Here is a 14,304-nt window from a genome sequence, read left to right as displayed (position 1 = left end):
CCGATCTTTACTTTTATCCTTGCTCCCTTCCCTTATTAAAAAACTTATTCACACAAATGGATTCTCCGTTCCCTTTTCCCAATAGTACAATCATTTCAGTATAGCTAAACATTATGTATTTTTTTTATTACAATACCAAACCCTTTTTGAAGTATTAGTCAATTTTTTAGCTTCCATTTATTTAAGAACATTGTAAAAACTGAGTCAATTATTCAGATTTCCTGACAGTTATGACCAGAAGCACTGGTGAGTTGTAAAACTGAGGATGCTCAGATCAGATTAATAAAAAAAGCAGAGAAAAAGGAGTGAGACACCAGACGGCCTTATTAGATCTTTAACAGCGGTGAGTCATGTCCTTGCACTTGAGCTGAGACAATTAACCTTTGAGTCAAGCCTACAAGGATTAAAAACTGCCAACTCTGACAATGGCTTATAAACCATCTAAGCATATTTTTATGCAAAGAAGTTTAAATTGTTTTTTCCTGCCATTTAAACAACTACAGGGCCTTAAAAAGTATGTACAGGTTGTCATGTTACAACCATAAACCTCAAGGTCTATTATTAGGATGTGATGCGGTGATCAACATGAGGTAGTGCATGTTTCTGAAAATTAAAATTTTTAGGCGGGTTTATAATAAAAAGCAAGAAAGGTCATTATGGAACACACCTGACAGGTCAAGGATAAGATTGGGATGGCAGTTCACTTTCAAGCAGTACATCAACCCAAACATACAGTCAAAGCAGCAAAATTGGAAATCTGTGGTTGATTTATAATATTGGAAATATCCTTTGAAAACTAATGTTGACAGATATTCTTTATCCAATCTGACTAAGACTATACTAATTTACAAAGAACAGGCAACAATATCAGTCTCTAAACCAAAAAAACTGGAATTACAGTGAAAGTTGATTTTTACGAAGTCTTGACTCAGAAGAGCCAGATATAGAAAGCCTACACACTTTTTGGATTTTATTAGTAGAAAAGCTAAAAAGCATCCATCCTTTCCTTCCTCCTCCAAATTATGCCCAATTTTAATCTAAAACTATGATTAAATAAAGTCAAGTTTGTGATTTTTAAATTCAACTGGATATTAGAGCTTTTGCAAGACACTATTGTCAAATTTATTTTATTATAATACATGTAGTCAGTAATCAGGCAATACCAACAACGTGTTCATTTCCCAAAATAATAAGCAAACCATCCAAGGTTTCTTACCCTTTGCTCGCCTAGTTTAGTGATATTGGGAGTTGATCTGGCTGACATAAACACAGATAACACAAGTACTGAAGGTCAGAAACACCATGTTTTGTGTTTGCCCTCTAACAGACTGATTCATCACTTTGCAACAACAGACCTTCAACCCGTCTTTGCCTTTATTTTGTGTATGAACCCAAGGAAGCTCTGATATGCACACACACTTATGCGGGAGCCACAGCGCTTAAGAAAAATCTTCTAACAGTGAAAACCAAACAGAGAGATTTTTTTGTTTTGTTTTCTAAGACATGCAGCTCTGTAGAGATTTGGCCTCCTCTCATGAGGCTTCCTCTTAATTCAAACATCTTCAAAACAGAGAGTTGGCGAGAGCTAATCATTTCCTGGGTGATTGATGCTACAAACCACAAGATGGCAGTGCATGATCTATTCTGCCTGAGGAAGCCGCTGCCCCTTTCTCTCTCTCTCTCTCTCTCTCTCTCTCTCTCTCCATAAACCAATGCTGTTGTTAAAAAAAAACCTAATTGAAGTGTTTATGTATCACAGGATTAGACAACAGTTACATGTATGTGATCTCAAATATTTTTACTGCAGTTACACACAAAAAAATAAAAATATAACAACCTATCGCCACTTTCGTTATTTCAGCTTTGATGTGTTTAGTTATCAGCAACTTCCTCTGATTAAAACACACCCATAAAGTTTTTTTGTTCCATATAAATATTTTTCCAACCTCCCCAGTAACAGCGTTTAAACGCCTCCCCACGTGTTTAGATAAGAGACCTCTCCGCCCTGCTCTGGGCATGAGAGACGAGAGGTTTAGTTCCCCTGCTGTTTTCCATGTTATGGCTCTGCACGGCCTCTCTGCGCCTCACTGGCAGAGGGCTCTGCCGCTGTGCAAAGGCTCCTTCTGTTCCCTGCTTGGCCTCAAGCCTGAGAAGATCAGAAGTAGAAGACAGACGAGCTTTTCATTGGCAGGCCAAACAAAGCGCTGTCTCTCTCTGTCTGAATGTGACACAGAGACAAGAGCGTGACCCCCCCCAGCCAGCAGCTGAGTCTCTTTGCTGCCATCACAAAGATTTAGACTTCAGTAGAAAAGCTGATATCAGTAGATGAACTGATATCTGTAAAAAGCCACTCACCACCTCACACACACAACTGTATTAGTTTTAGAAAATGTACCTCGAATACTTTTATCCCAGCAAAAACACTAGTAAACTGATGTAAAAAGATACTATTTTTTAAACGCATAACATATTAGAAAAAAAAATCAGATGGCATCAAAGAGCATCCTTTTTGCTGATGATTTGCTGACTGAGAGTTTTTTGTTTTCTTTTTTATTGTAATGAACAGAAAATAAAATTTTGATTTCCAAATATTTGGCCTGTTGATCACTGAACAAAGCCCATCTTAGGAGGACGGCTTTTCAACATTGGTAAATGATTATGGAATACCTCTTATACATTTTAGTCAAATTAATAACACTAAAATTATTTGTCCATCCATCCATCCATCCATCTTCTTCCGCTTATCCGAGGTCGGGTCGCGGGGGTAGCAGCTTCAGAAGGGAGGCCCAGACTTCCCTCTCCCCAGCCACTTCTTCTAGCTCCTCCGGGGGAATCCCGAGGCGTTCCCAGGCCAGCCGAGAGACATAGTCCCTCCAGCGTGTCCTGGGTCTTCCCCGGGGCCTCCTCCCGGTGGGACGTGCCCGGAACACCTCACCAGGGAGGCGTCCAGGAGGCATCCTGACCAGATGCCCGAGCCACCTCAACTGGCTCCTCTCGATGTGAAGGAGCAGCGGCTCTACTCTGAGTCCCTCCCGGATGACTGAGCTTCTCACCCTATCTCTAAGGGAGAGCCCAGCCACCCTACGGAGAAAACCCATTTCGGCCGCTTGTATCCGCGATCTCGTTCTTTCGGTCATGACCCAAAGCTCATGACCATAGATGAGGGTGGGAACGTAGATCGACCGGTAAATCGAGAGCTTCGCTTTTTGGCTCAGCTCTCTCTTCACCACGACGGACCGGTACAGCGCCCGCTTGACAGCAGACGCTGCGCCAATCCGCCTGTCGATCTCCCGCTCCCTTCTTCCCCCATTCGTGAACAAGATCCCGAGATACTTAAACTCCTCCACTTGGGGCAGGACACCCCCCCTGACCCGGAGAAGGCACTCTACCCTTTTCCGGCTCAAGACCATGGCCTCGGATTTGGAGGCACTGATCCCCATCCCGGCCGCTTCACACTCGGCTGCGAACCGCTCCAGCGAGAGCTGCAGATCACGATCTGATGAAGCCAAAAGGACCACATCGTCTGCGAAAAGCAGAGATGAGATCCTAAGGCCACCAAATCGGACCCCCTCAACACCTTGGCTGCGCCTAGAAATTCTGTCCATGAAAGTGATGAACAGAATCGGTGACAAAGGGCAGCCCTGGCGGAGTCCAACTCTCACCGGAAACGAGCCCGACTTACTGCCGGCAATGCGGACCAGACTCTGACACCGGTCATACAGGGACCTGACAGCCCGTATCAAAGGGCCCGGTACCCCATACTCCCGGAGAACCCCCCACAGGGCTCCCCGAGGGACACGGTCGAACGCCTTCTCCAAGTCCACAAAACACATGTAGACTGGTTGGGCGAACTCCCATGCACCCTCCAGGACCCTGCCGAGGGTGTAGAGCTGGTCCAGTGTTCCACGACCAGGACGAAAACCACACTGCTCTTCCTGGATCCGAGGTTCGACTATCCGACGGACCCTCCTCTCCAGGACCCCTGAATAGACCTTGCCAGGGAGGCTTAAGAGTGTGACCCCTCTATAATTGGAGCACACCCTCCGGGTGTTTCAGTTTAAATAACCAGGTAATATAAATTCACTACCACATCTATTAGATAAAAAAACTTATTTTCTTTTCTCCTTCAGTCTCTCCTGTAATATTTTCACATTTTACTTTGAGATTTGTACACATTTTTATATGCAGTATTTTACTAAATTGTCATGTATGCAGATGAAGCAGTCTTTTTTTTATTAGGTCCAAGTCGCATCAGACTTTCACAGGCAATTCCCAGTCAAGTTTTATTTCTTTTAATTCAAGTTCAAATCAATTCTCAAGTCTCTAATTAAATACATATTTCTCCTTTCATGCCATTTATAGTCTGACTATGAACGTCTTCACAGTTTAAGTCTAAGTCAAGTCTTGAGTCCTGGGGATGAAAGTCAGTCAGGTCTGGAATCTGTTTTTGTGAATAAAGTGTGACTTGGGTCATTATGTCAATTCAACAGCTCTGGTGTGACATCTTAAGATGCACCAGAAATTAAAATCCAAAATATTATGATGACAAAGTCTAATAATGCTCTAAAATGTGAGAAGAGCTAAAAACAGGACTTACAAATAGATAAAAGCACTAAGTCGGTTGTTGATTTACATGATTTAGTGGAGATGCTTGTAGGTTCCACCAGTAGTCTGGGATACAAGTACATGTCGCTGGTATTCTGTATTCTGGGGAGTTGTAGCTGAAAAGTTTGATAAACACAAATCTAGAGCATAACTATCTGAATCAATAGTTTTTTTGTTCACCATCCAAAGATACAACACAAATTCAAACACACACCAATATATATCCAGGTCAACCCTCTTGTCAATAAGTTGTTGCACATGTTCAGGATCCTTGAAAAATCAGCTGAGATCGGTCGTGAGTGCTCTCCGATCTTTAGGAAACTAGTGAAAAGTGTGACACACCTTGCTCTATTAGCTGATCTGTGTGATGCTCTCTTTACATCTGCTCGATCTGAGCAGCTTTGGAACAGCAAATTTCTATTATCAGTCTGGCAGACAGATCTGAAACGCTTTGAGGCTCTTTTGCCTAATATCACTGGTGCGTGGAGCTGATGAAAGGATAAGCTGTGAGGGAGTTGCAGTATCTCTAATCTATCACTTGATCTAATTATCCAACCGAAGTGGCACAGGATAATATGGTGGCAGTGAAGCTGGGAAAGAGAAAAAAAGCATGACACGTCGTTGCTACAGTGTGAAACATCTGTTTCATGTTGTTTCACTCTGAGGCTTTCTGAATCACACTAACATCACATGAACATACCACGCACCTATCTGGGTACTTACTGCTGAACCAATATGATCGCTGTGGACTTGCAACCCTTTCTTAACCTCGAATGAAACACAAATTCCCACCTTTGTGATTGATTCTGATTTTATAATCAAATTGCTTGATTATGCATGCAGTTTTTAGATTGAAAAGTTTTCTTTTCCACCCCATCAGCTAAAAGAGAAATTGAAATTAATATTTTACAAGAGCAGTTGTCTTGATAATGACATTGCAATTCAGAGAGACGGCTTGCTGCCTGATATCTGATTCGGGGGGGTTGAAGGCAACGCAGATAGCAGGCTGTGTGCTCGCTGAAACCATAATAGTGTGTAAAAGGACAAATTGGTTATTATGACTGAAGGTAATCACGTACTTTCATGCTGACAGCTTTCGCCTTTAAACCAGATGGAACAGAACAAACTGAAATACAGTTTATAAATAGAAACATGTTAGAAACTATCATTTTAAGGGTTTTTAAGAACAGAGAGAAGTGTAAATCAAGATAATTTCAACGGTTCCCATGAAACATCCATACTGTGTATTGGTTAGATTCCTGAATATTAAATGTTTTAGTTATTTATTACTGTCTTTACCACATTTGTTTCATGTGTTCTGCTATTGTTCAGTGCACCAAGTTTTGTTGTCCTCGTTCAGCGACAATAAAGACATTTATTCACTCATACAAATGGAAAGTGGAGATAAAAAGCAAACATAACCCCATTCAAACAGATTTTGTGATGTCATATTAATAATATGTTAAATAATTTCAAAACATTTTCCAGTAAAATGTGACATGATGACACTATGTACAATTCAACTGAAACAACAAAAATAGCATAAGTAGAAAGATATGAGCAGAAACGCTGCAAAGGTTTGCTTAAATGTGAAACCGTTAACACTGTTTTGATTCAGTCTTAGTGATTCATTTTCCTGTCATCAACCTCACTGAACATTTAAGTTCAAAATTAAGTTCAGCAGTCCTAGTCGAATTTTACTGACGTGCTCTTTTACATCCTTCTTCTAAAGCTACAGTTTGCTGGCGTGCTAAAAAGTACCAACAATTATATCATTTTGCAAAGGTATCAGTCAGCAGATCTGGCACAGAAACAGTGCAGCATTTTCTTACTGAAATCAAAGTTAGAAATGAGTTAATTCTGATGCACATAAAAGGGTAATCAATATAGCTGATTCCTGCCTACCTTTCACTGCATCAAAGTCCCTAAAAATATTATGGCATAGCTGCTTAGAGGCAAAATAGTGTGCATACACACCACACACTCTGTGCATGGTCCCAGCAGAAGATAATGCCGATAGGATCATCAGTAGGACTGAGTGAAGTGAAAGGAACACTGCAAAAACTTTCTCCCACCTGACTTTCGGTCAAAGAAACTCATTCTAAGCCGAAAGGAAAAACCATGTGCTCCTTGATCAGAAGCATGCATTTCCTCAGATCCAGCCTCAGAGTACCGAACTGAGCCTGTAATTAACTGTTGGGGAATATGGTGACGAAACAGAAGCTGGGAACCTCAAAGACAGCGTTCCCAGGAGTTCAGACTCATTACTGAAGTGGGTCTTTGGTTCTATAGGCCTATTAAATAATTGTGAAGTTGTGATTTCCCATCTGGTGGCATCAAAATTTTACAATACAAACAGCAGTAAATAAAAAGCCCAATAAAGATGGATTTCCTACAGCTGGTGGAATGTTATGTTCAGCAGAAGCCATTTTCTTTATTCCTTTTTTTTGGCCCAGCAGTATTTCATCCCCACAATAACTGCTCATTTATTTACCAAACACTGTCTGCTGCCACATACAATAAATGTTTATTGTGCTGTTAAGGCCTGTCTCAAAATGACTTCAGTTATAGTCATCCCTCACAAAGGGGAAACGCTCTGGTGAGATAGTTACAATTAATGCCACAATGCGGGGTTCATGAACCTACACATGGGAAGACGTTTCCACTTCCACAGCGTGTCGTTTTCCACCGTGTTCAGTTCTGCGACATGCTCTTATGAGCTGCCTTTCTGCCTCAAGCAGTCAGCAAATAACAGGGCAGCTGCTTCAGCAGCAGAGGCAGCGTCTCCGCGATTCTAAATCGATAGGCTCTGATTCTGCAGTGCTATTATTTAAAACGCCTGGAGATAATCACAGGTTCTGTCCTGAAATGGACATTCACTGTAATGAAGAACATAATGCGTATGAGTTATTTATGCGGCTCATTCTAATGATCACCAACCAATTAGGAGGCGTAACCTAAATATGTGCCGAATGTCTAGTGAGCCTAAAATGTTTTGGGAGCGTTCAAGAGATGACACTTTAAAAGGCCTTGAGGGTTCATAGATTTAGTCAAAACAAACTGCTATGCATGCCAGATGTAGTCTGAGTTTACGACAACGCTAGTCGTTCCTGCACCGTTTATCATTTGGGAAAGGTTTCTCTTAGATGAGCAAAATTGAAAATTTTATGTTGTTCATTTAGAAAACCAGGCTATGAATGTAATGACTTGGTGTTCAAGTAAAGCGTCAAATTTTTTGTTTCTCCTGCTTATTTTATTGTAATGTTACACATTTCTTCATGGAAAGGAAGTCTTAAATCTCCATACTGATTTTGACTGATAGACATATGAACATAAATATAACTTACCATAGTTTAACCCTATTAAAGGCCTTGCGCCGCAACACAGAGAGGAGTATAAATACGTGCTGCCAAGCCTATAATCTATATCTATACCTATAAATCCAATCAGATTTTTCATGACTGACGACACAGAATGGGAGACGAGGAGAGTTGGAGAAAGTGGCAGAACTGAGACCTGCCAGAGGTTTTTTCGACTGAGAGGAAGGAGAAAAATCTAAAGTAAAGGGGGAGAAAAGGGAAATCAAAAGAGAAGCATGAAGTCAGGAAAAAGGAGAAGCACAGCAAGCATCTTGGGTATTTAAAAGCCTTCATTCAGCCTTGAGCTGGACTTGATGGGTGCAGAGAGGCAGGGAGGTCTTAACTCTACACAGGACTGAACTAGAAGGCAGCTGCAGGCAATGAATGCAGCAGCTACTTCACAGGCAGTACACCAATCAGTTCAAACTTTTTTTTTTCTCTTGGATTTAATGATGACAAGGAAGTGCCTTGGACAGGAAGGTTGTTTCCTCCTTAATTGATGAGTTCATCTGTACTTCTGTAAGATTTGGAGATATATTCTATAAAAACCTTGTTCTCTTCATGTAAACCCTACAGTACAAAGCTATCCTCCTGTCTAACATTGCTTTTTGACGTCTACTCTTCCTGACCACTCCACTTTTACAGTCTCAGTCTGACATTAACACACTTCTTGCGTTTATCTCTCAATGCCACAGAGCATTCAGCAGACACTGGAGAACAGGGCGACCATGGAGCCAAGAGAAAACAAAAAAAACAGCCAAACATTTTTAGAACAAAAGCTGCAGGTGTGAAAAATGTTGCAGATCGTCATCACAGAGAAGGACATAGTCAAATGATATTAATAGGTGAAAGAAAATGCAAGCTTTGGACTGGAGTCAGGTCAATTTAGGACAGCACTTTCCCTTGGGGTCTCATTATAATATTTTAGTGTAGATTTTCTGACTTTTGTTGAGATTAAGTGTTGCACAGCCTGGCATTCTCAGGAAGTCATTTTAACTGTATTAACTTATTGGCCGGTGAGACATTTTTTAAGCTAATGGGAGCTAAAATATAACAATTAAAACTCACATTCAGGTAATGTCCATTTTTATTCGGTTTATTCCATATTTACTCTTTTAATGTTCAGTTATTTTTTTAGTTTATTTCTCCCTCTCCCACTGTGGCCTGCTGGCTCAGGATTACTGTCGGCTCCTGACTGGATGCGCTATGAGAAATGCACACAAAAACTACAGAGAAAGGACATTACATACATCGAGGAACACGTCTATAAATTTGATGAGGACATTATGACAGAGATCAGGTAATTTAGTGCATTTGGTCAAGTTCAGAAATGCTAATTTAGCAGAAGCATTATAGTGCATGTTTCATTTACCTGTGCTGATCATTACATCAGCTCAAACATGTTGCTGTCCAGGGTGCTAAACCCCGAGGAAAGCATGTGGATGATAGAGACAGATTGTGCAAAAATAAATAGTCATAAATCCCTTTCTCTCTGTGCTCCAACTCTATGAAAAGTTATAGAAGAAACATAAATACTAAGCATATTAAAATTAAATATTCAACACTGAACAAATGTACTAAAAGGATGTTTTTTTCTATATTTATAAGTTTGAGATCATACTAGTGCAATCCTGATACCAATAAGCCAATAAATATGGCCAGTGTTACATTTCACTGTAGATTACTAAGAGTTAGCTGCTCACTGCAAATAGTTTCCTCGCTGATTGTAAAGAAGTTCAAAAAGTCTTAAAACATTTTTTGGTTGTTAAAATAAATAGATAAAAACCCCCAAGTATTCCCAAATCCCTGTATAGTCACAAGCCTATTATGAATACATAGTACAGCGTAATACATGTAATAGTTGAAAGGATTGTTTTCCTTTCAACTGAATAAAGGAAAAATCTCCCAGCAGTCTCTTAACGATGCTTATATATAACCATCACTTGACAATTGTCAGCAAAGCTGGAAGAAATTTGACTTATTTATCAAGATTATGTCTCCTGAGAAAATTGTCAACGTATTCCTATCCACAAGCTCACTTCTGTTCTTTCTGGAACATCTGAATCTGTTTTTTATTATTATTACTATTATTTGAAGATCTGTCATGCCGTCTCTGGATGATCACTGGAATTTATCTTTCTGAAAGGTTTACTTACTTTCTTGTTGAAGTTACTAACAGTTTAGGAGGATTTCTTTTCTCTACAGCAAACCCCAACAAGAAAGGTTTCAATAACAGTGGTCAGTTGATCATTTGCTCTTTAAAGTGAAACAATAAATCTTTGCTCCAATCTTAAATATTGGTTGCAACTGTTGCAGTGAGGTGCTCACTTGTGCACACAAATTTGCACACAGAATCATCATAACATGCACTGATTCATATACATTTCGACACAGGAAGTAAGTCATCACATCTAAGCCTTTAGAGCGCTTGTTAAGTCCCTTACACATGCAGATCAAATGTGTCTTATGCATGTAATTGTTGAAAGCAAGAGAAGAGCTTGAGCACAGAAAAAGAAAACCAGCAGGGTGAGACACAAGGAGTGCAAACACGTACGGAGATGGAAGGAGAAGAATACAACAGCAGTCCTGATTCAAGAATATCCCTGGAGTATTTTTTCACTATTACAGTAAGGCAGTCGTTCTGCTTGCTTTTGAATCTGACTGCTCGTCTCCAGAGATTGCTCCGACTCCAGCTTTGAGCACGTCTCTGAGTAGCATGGCTCGAACGTCAAGATTCATATATTAATTTCCAATATCTTCTCAAGCTCAGAACTCAGAGGCTAAAATAAATCATGGAGCTATTAAAAAATAAGAGTTCTGAAAACCTAAGCATACAACACCTTGCAAAACTATTTATACCCCTTCAACTTCTGCACATTTTCTCATGCTTCAATATTAGCTAGCTTAAATGGTGTATAATTGTGAAGTGGGAGTAAAATCAATCAAACAAGTTTATTTGTATAGCACATTTCAGCAACAAGGCAGTTCAAAGTGCTTTACATCATGAAAACATAAAAATATTGTAAAAACTGTGAAATCAGTCATACACTTCACAAATGACAGTTTTCAACTTTTTTTTACAACTATAAATCTGAAATGTTGGCACTATCACTTATTCCCCAAACTAATACCATGTTTTACTGCAATTGGGGAATGTCTACAACATTTGGCAAAAAGTTATGTCCATTTATCTTTGCAAATGAGTTCAATATTTATATCTGGATTTTGACTGAATCATTTCTGCTTTGATCGAAACCATTCCATTGTAGCTCTGACTGTGTATTCAAGCTGGAAGGTGAACTTCTGTCCCAGTCTCAAGTCTTTTGCTGCTTTAAACACAATTCTTCCCAGGATCACCCAGTGTTTAGCTCTATCCATCTTCCAAACCATTTCGACTAAGGATATGCTGTGTTCAGAATGATGTGCGGTTTTAGTTTTCAGACTTTGGTGAATTTAAAAAAAAAACATGAGTCATTTACTTTCCCCTTCACAATTAGCCATTACCTTGTGATGTTCTATCACACACAACCTAAATAAGATTCCAAAATGTTGCAGCATCAATGTGAAAAATATGAAAGAAGTTAAGTTTCGAACATTACTGTAAATGACTGGGCAACAACAACTTAACACAGGTCAGACTCCCCCTTTTTCCAAACAACACAAATTTGTAATGAATAATTCAGTCCTCCAAATTATTTGGATAATTAAAGTTTTTTTCCTCAGCATGTTCTATTATGCAACACACATACATCTAAACCAAGCGAGGCAATGAGCACGCTGCCGGGCATGGCACCGCATATCAGAAGTGGCAAAGTAATTAATATTTCACCCACTCGTTTCGCATTAACACCACACAAACACAGTCAGAAAACACAGTCGCAAGAATCAGTCACTCATCAGGAGTCTCACACAGCCGCAGAGCTTCAGCGGGAAATGATTACACAACATCTTTCCTCATTTCGCTTCAAACACAATGTGAAAAATGCTGTTTTCCAGTGACTCCATGGTCAACATTACATTCCACATCAATGCAACATCCTGAGTTCAAATCTGGTGCATGACCTTTGTCACGTTGTGGTGAGAGAGCTTCCACTACCGAAGGAAATCATCCCTCAAAAATAATTCATAACAAGATAGTCATGATGGAGGCCTCAGCATTTGCTTTCAATCCGTTTCGTGCAGCTATTCATTTTTTAAACTTTCCTTCAGCCATGGACAGTGTGTTTGTGTTTTCCAAAGCATGCATTCAGCAAGCTGCCCACTCATATTCATTGTTACACTTCAAACTGGCCTGAAATGTTTGACACAATAAACAGCTGAACAATGAGCTTCACAGTGTCACGGATGCTTGACACAGAAAATACAGAAAGAATGGAAAGACTGGCACAAATTACCTTTTCTAGCCAGAGAAACCTGAAACGAAGCGCTGTTGGTTGATGTACAAATCCCTGAAGGAAATCCATTTGGAAAACAGGATGGAACTGTTTGTTTGTGAATTAGATGAATGATCAGCCTGTAGTGAATCTGTTTCTGAGAACACTTCACAGCTGATCCTGATACACCGTTTGTTGCACATTTGTTTCAATGTGTAGAACTACAGAAATACTCCCCCATCTTATCAGCAGTGTTATCTTTACTCAGCTGCTGATATTAGAACCAATGCATATGCAATCACTAAGTTACCACTGACTTTTAAATTTACAGTGACAGAGAGACTGTATTGACTGGCGCACCTTTCTGCCTTTCTGTATCTTGTCACTTTCTCTGTATGCTGCCCACAAACAGCTGCTGAGTAGGAAAGAGCTCCTAGAGAGCATCTGAAATATTAAATTATAAGATGTTCAAAGCAAATCACTAAGCTATGGAAGAATGAGAGCAACTTTTTCTGCAAGTTGTGTCTCCACATTATTAACTGAAACCACACTAAAATATTTTATAAAAAGAATGATCGAGTCATATTTAAAGAAATAAAAAAAAGATTTAGCATGCTAACATTAACCTTGCACTTCACAAACTTCATTGTCAGCTGGAGCAAAATGTGACTTTCTACTGTATACATTGACTCAAGAACACTTTTACAAATAAATGATAAAACCACATTTTAGACACCTTAATAGCCATAAATAGCAACATGTTATAGCAAAATACAATGATCAACACACAACACAGAAATGCCTGAAGCAGCAACACATCATCAGTACAATAATTGGCCGATATATTTTTTAATTGTGTGATGGAAAAATTACAATAAGGTCACATCTGCTAGTCATGTTATATGAAATGCATATGAACTCTCACCAAAAGCACTATTTGGTTTACATGTAGAAGGTTGGAAGTTGTTTTCTACAGCTGCATCAGAACCAGGCTGTCTCGCCCTTTGTTGTTAATTCTTTATCCTTGGTATAAAACTCATGCGTCGTCTCTGCTTGACAGAGCTTTTCATCCAGACCTGCTTCATTATTGATTGTCATATGAGCTCTTTGTATTGTGCGCAATATATGAATAAACCTGATTGAGTGATTTCACCTGAACAGTGCTTGGAAATAGTATTTTTTTTTCCCACGACAATTGCAATACATATGCTAGGTTACAAGAAAAGCATTTCACTTAACATGTCCGACAATTTACAGTTTTTCACTGGACCGTAATAAATTACGTTGGTTATGTCTGACTGTCCGACGTGTTTTCACAAACAATTCTGATAATTTATGCAACTGGCTCCACCACGAGCTGACTCCGCCGTGAACTGAATAACCAACTTGAAACACAAAAATGTAAATATAACTGATGAGATGAAAAGAAACGAGCTAATGTGCAAGGCCAGAAAACTGCAGCAACAAAGAATTCAAACCAGACCAAAGCCAGAAAAAAAAAACTGTTTATACCAGCAGAAATATGACCATAATGGAGTCCCTTTGCAAAGTTCCTTCTCATCAAATAACCTAACAAGAATTCTGATTCATTTTTGTGAACCGCTGTACCCCTAATGCTAACCTTTTTTTGGACCAGACTATGCTGACTGTCAGAATACCTGAAACTCCCAGTCGACTGTATAGAAAGCAAAAAGGATTGTCATGTTCTCCAGCCACGAAATCATAGCTTTTAGCATGGTATGATGAGGCTCCATTATTCTTTTGATAAGAAAAACTAGCTTCTTTGCCATGTTCCACAACTCTTAGCTCCAAATAATACTGCAGTTTTTGAGAAACAATCCAGCAAGGACAAAGAAACAGATTTTCATGGAGGCACACAGCATTCAGCCATTATCAGTTAGCAATCAGCTGATTGTAATTGTGCCAGGATAATCCTGCTGTACAGTAAACAAAGCTTCTCAGCTGCT

The 14,304-nt window shown here is 39.6% G+C and overlaps 1 protein-coding gene across 3 annotated transcripts in view; it reads right to left on the bottom strand.

The window, feature by feature from the left end:
• Window positions 1–14,304, bottom strand: part of LOC102236454 (IQ motif and SEC7 domain-containing protein 1) — a 126,449-nt gene that overhangs the window by 73,707 nt on the left and 38,438 nt on the right. The gene's annotated exons all lie outside the window — the stretch shown is intronic.

This window comes from Xiphophorus maculatus, chromosome 1, assembly GCF_002775205.1.
Source record: "Xiphophorus maculatus strain JP 163 A chromosome 1, X_maculatus-5.0-male, whole genome shotgun sequence".
Lineage (NCBI taxonomy): Eukaryota > Metazoa > Chordata > Actinopteri > Cyprinodontiformes > Poeciliidae > Xiphophorus > Xiphophorus maculatus.
This window is presented reverse-complemented; position numbering and strand designations above follow the sequence as displayed.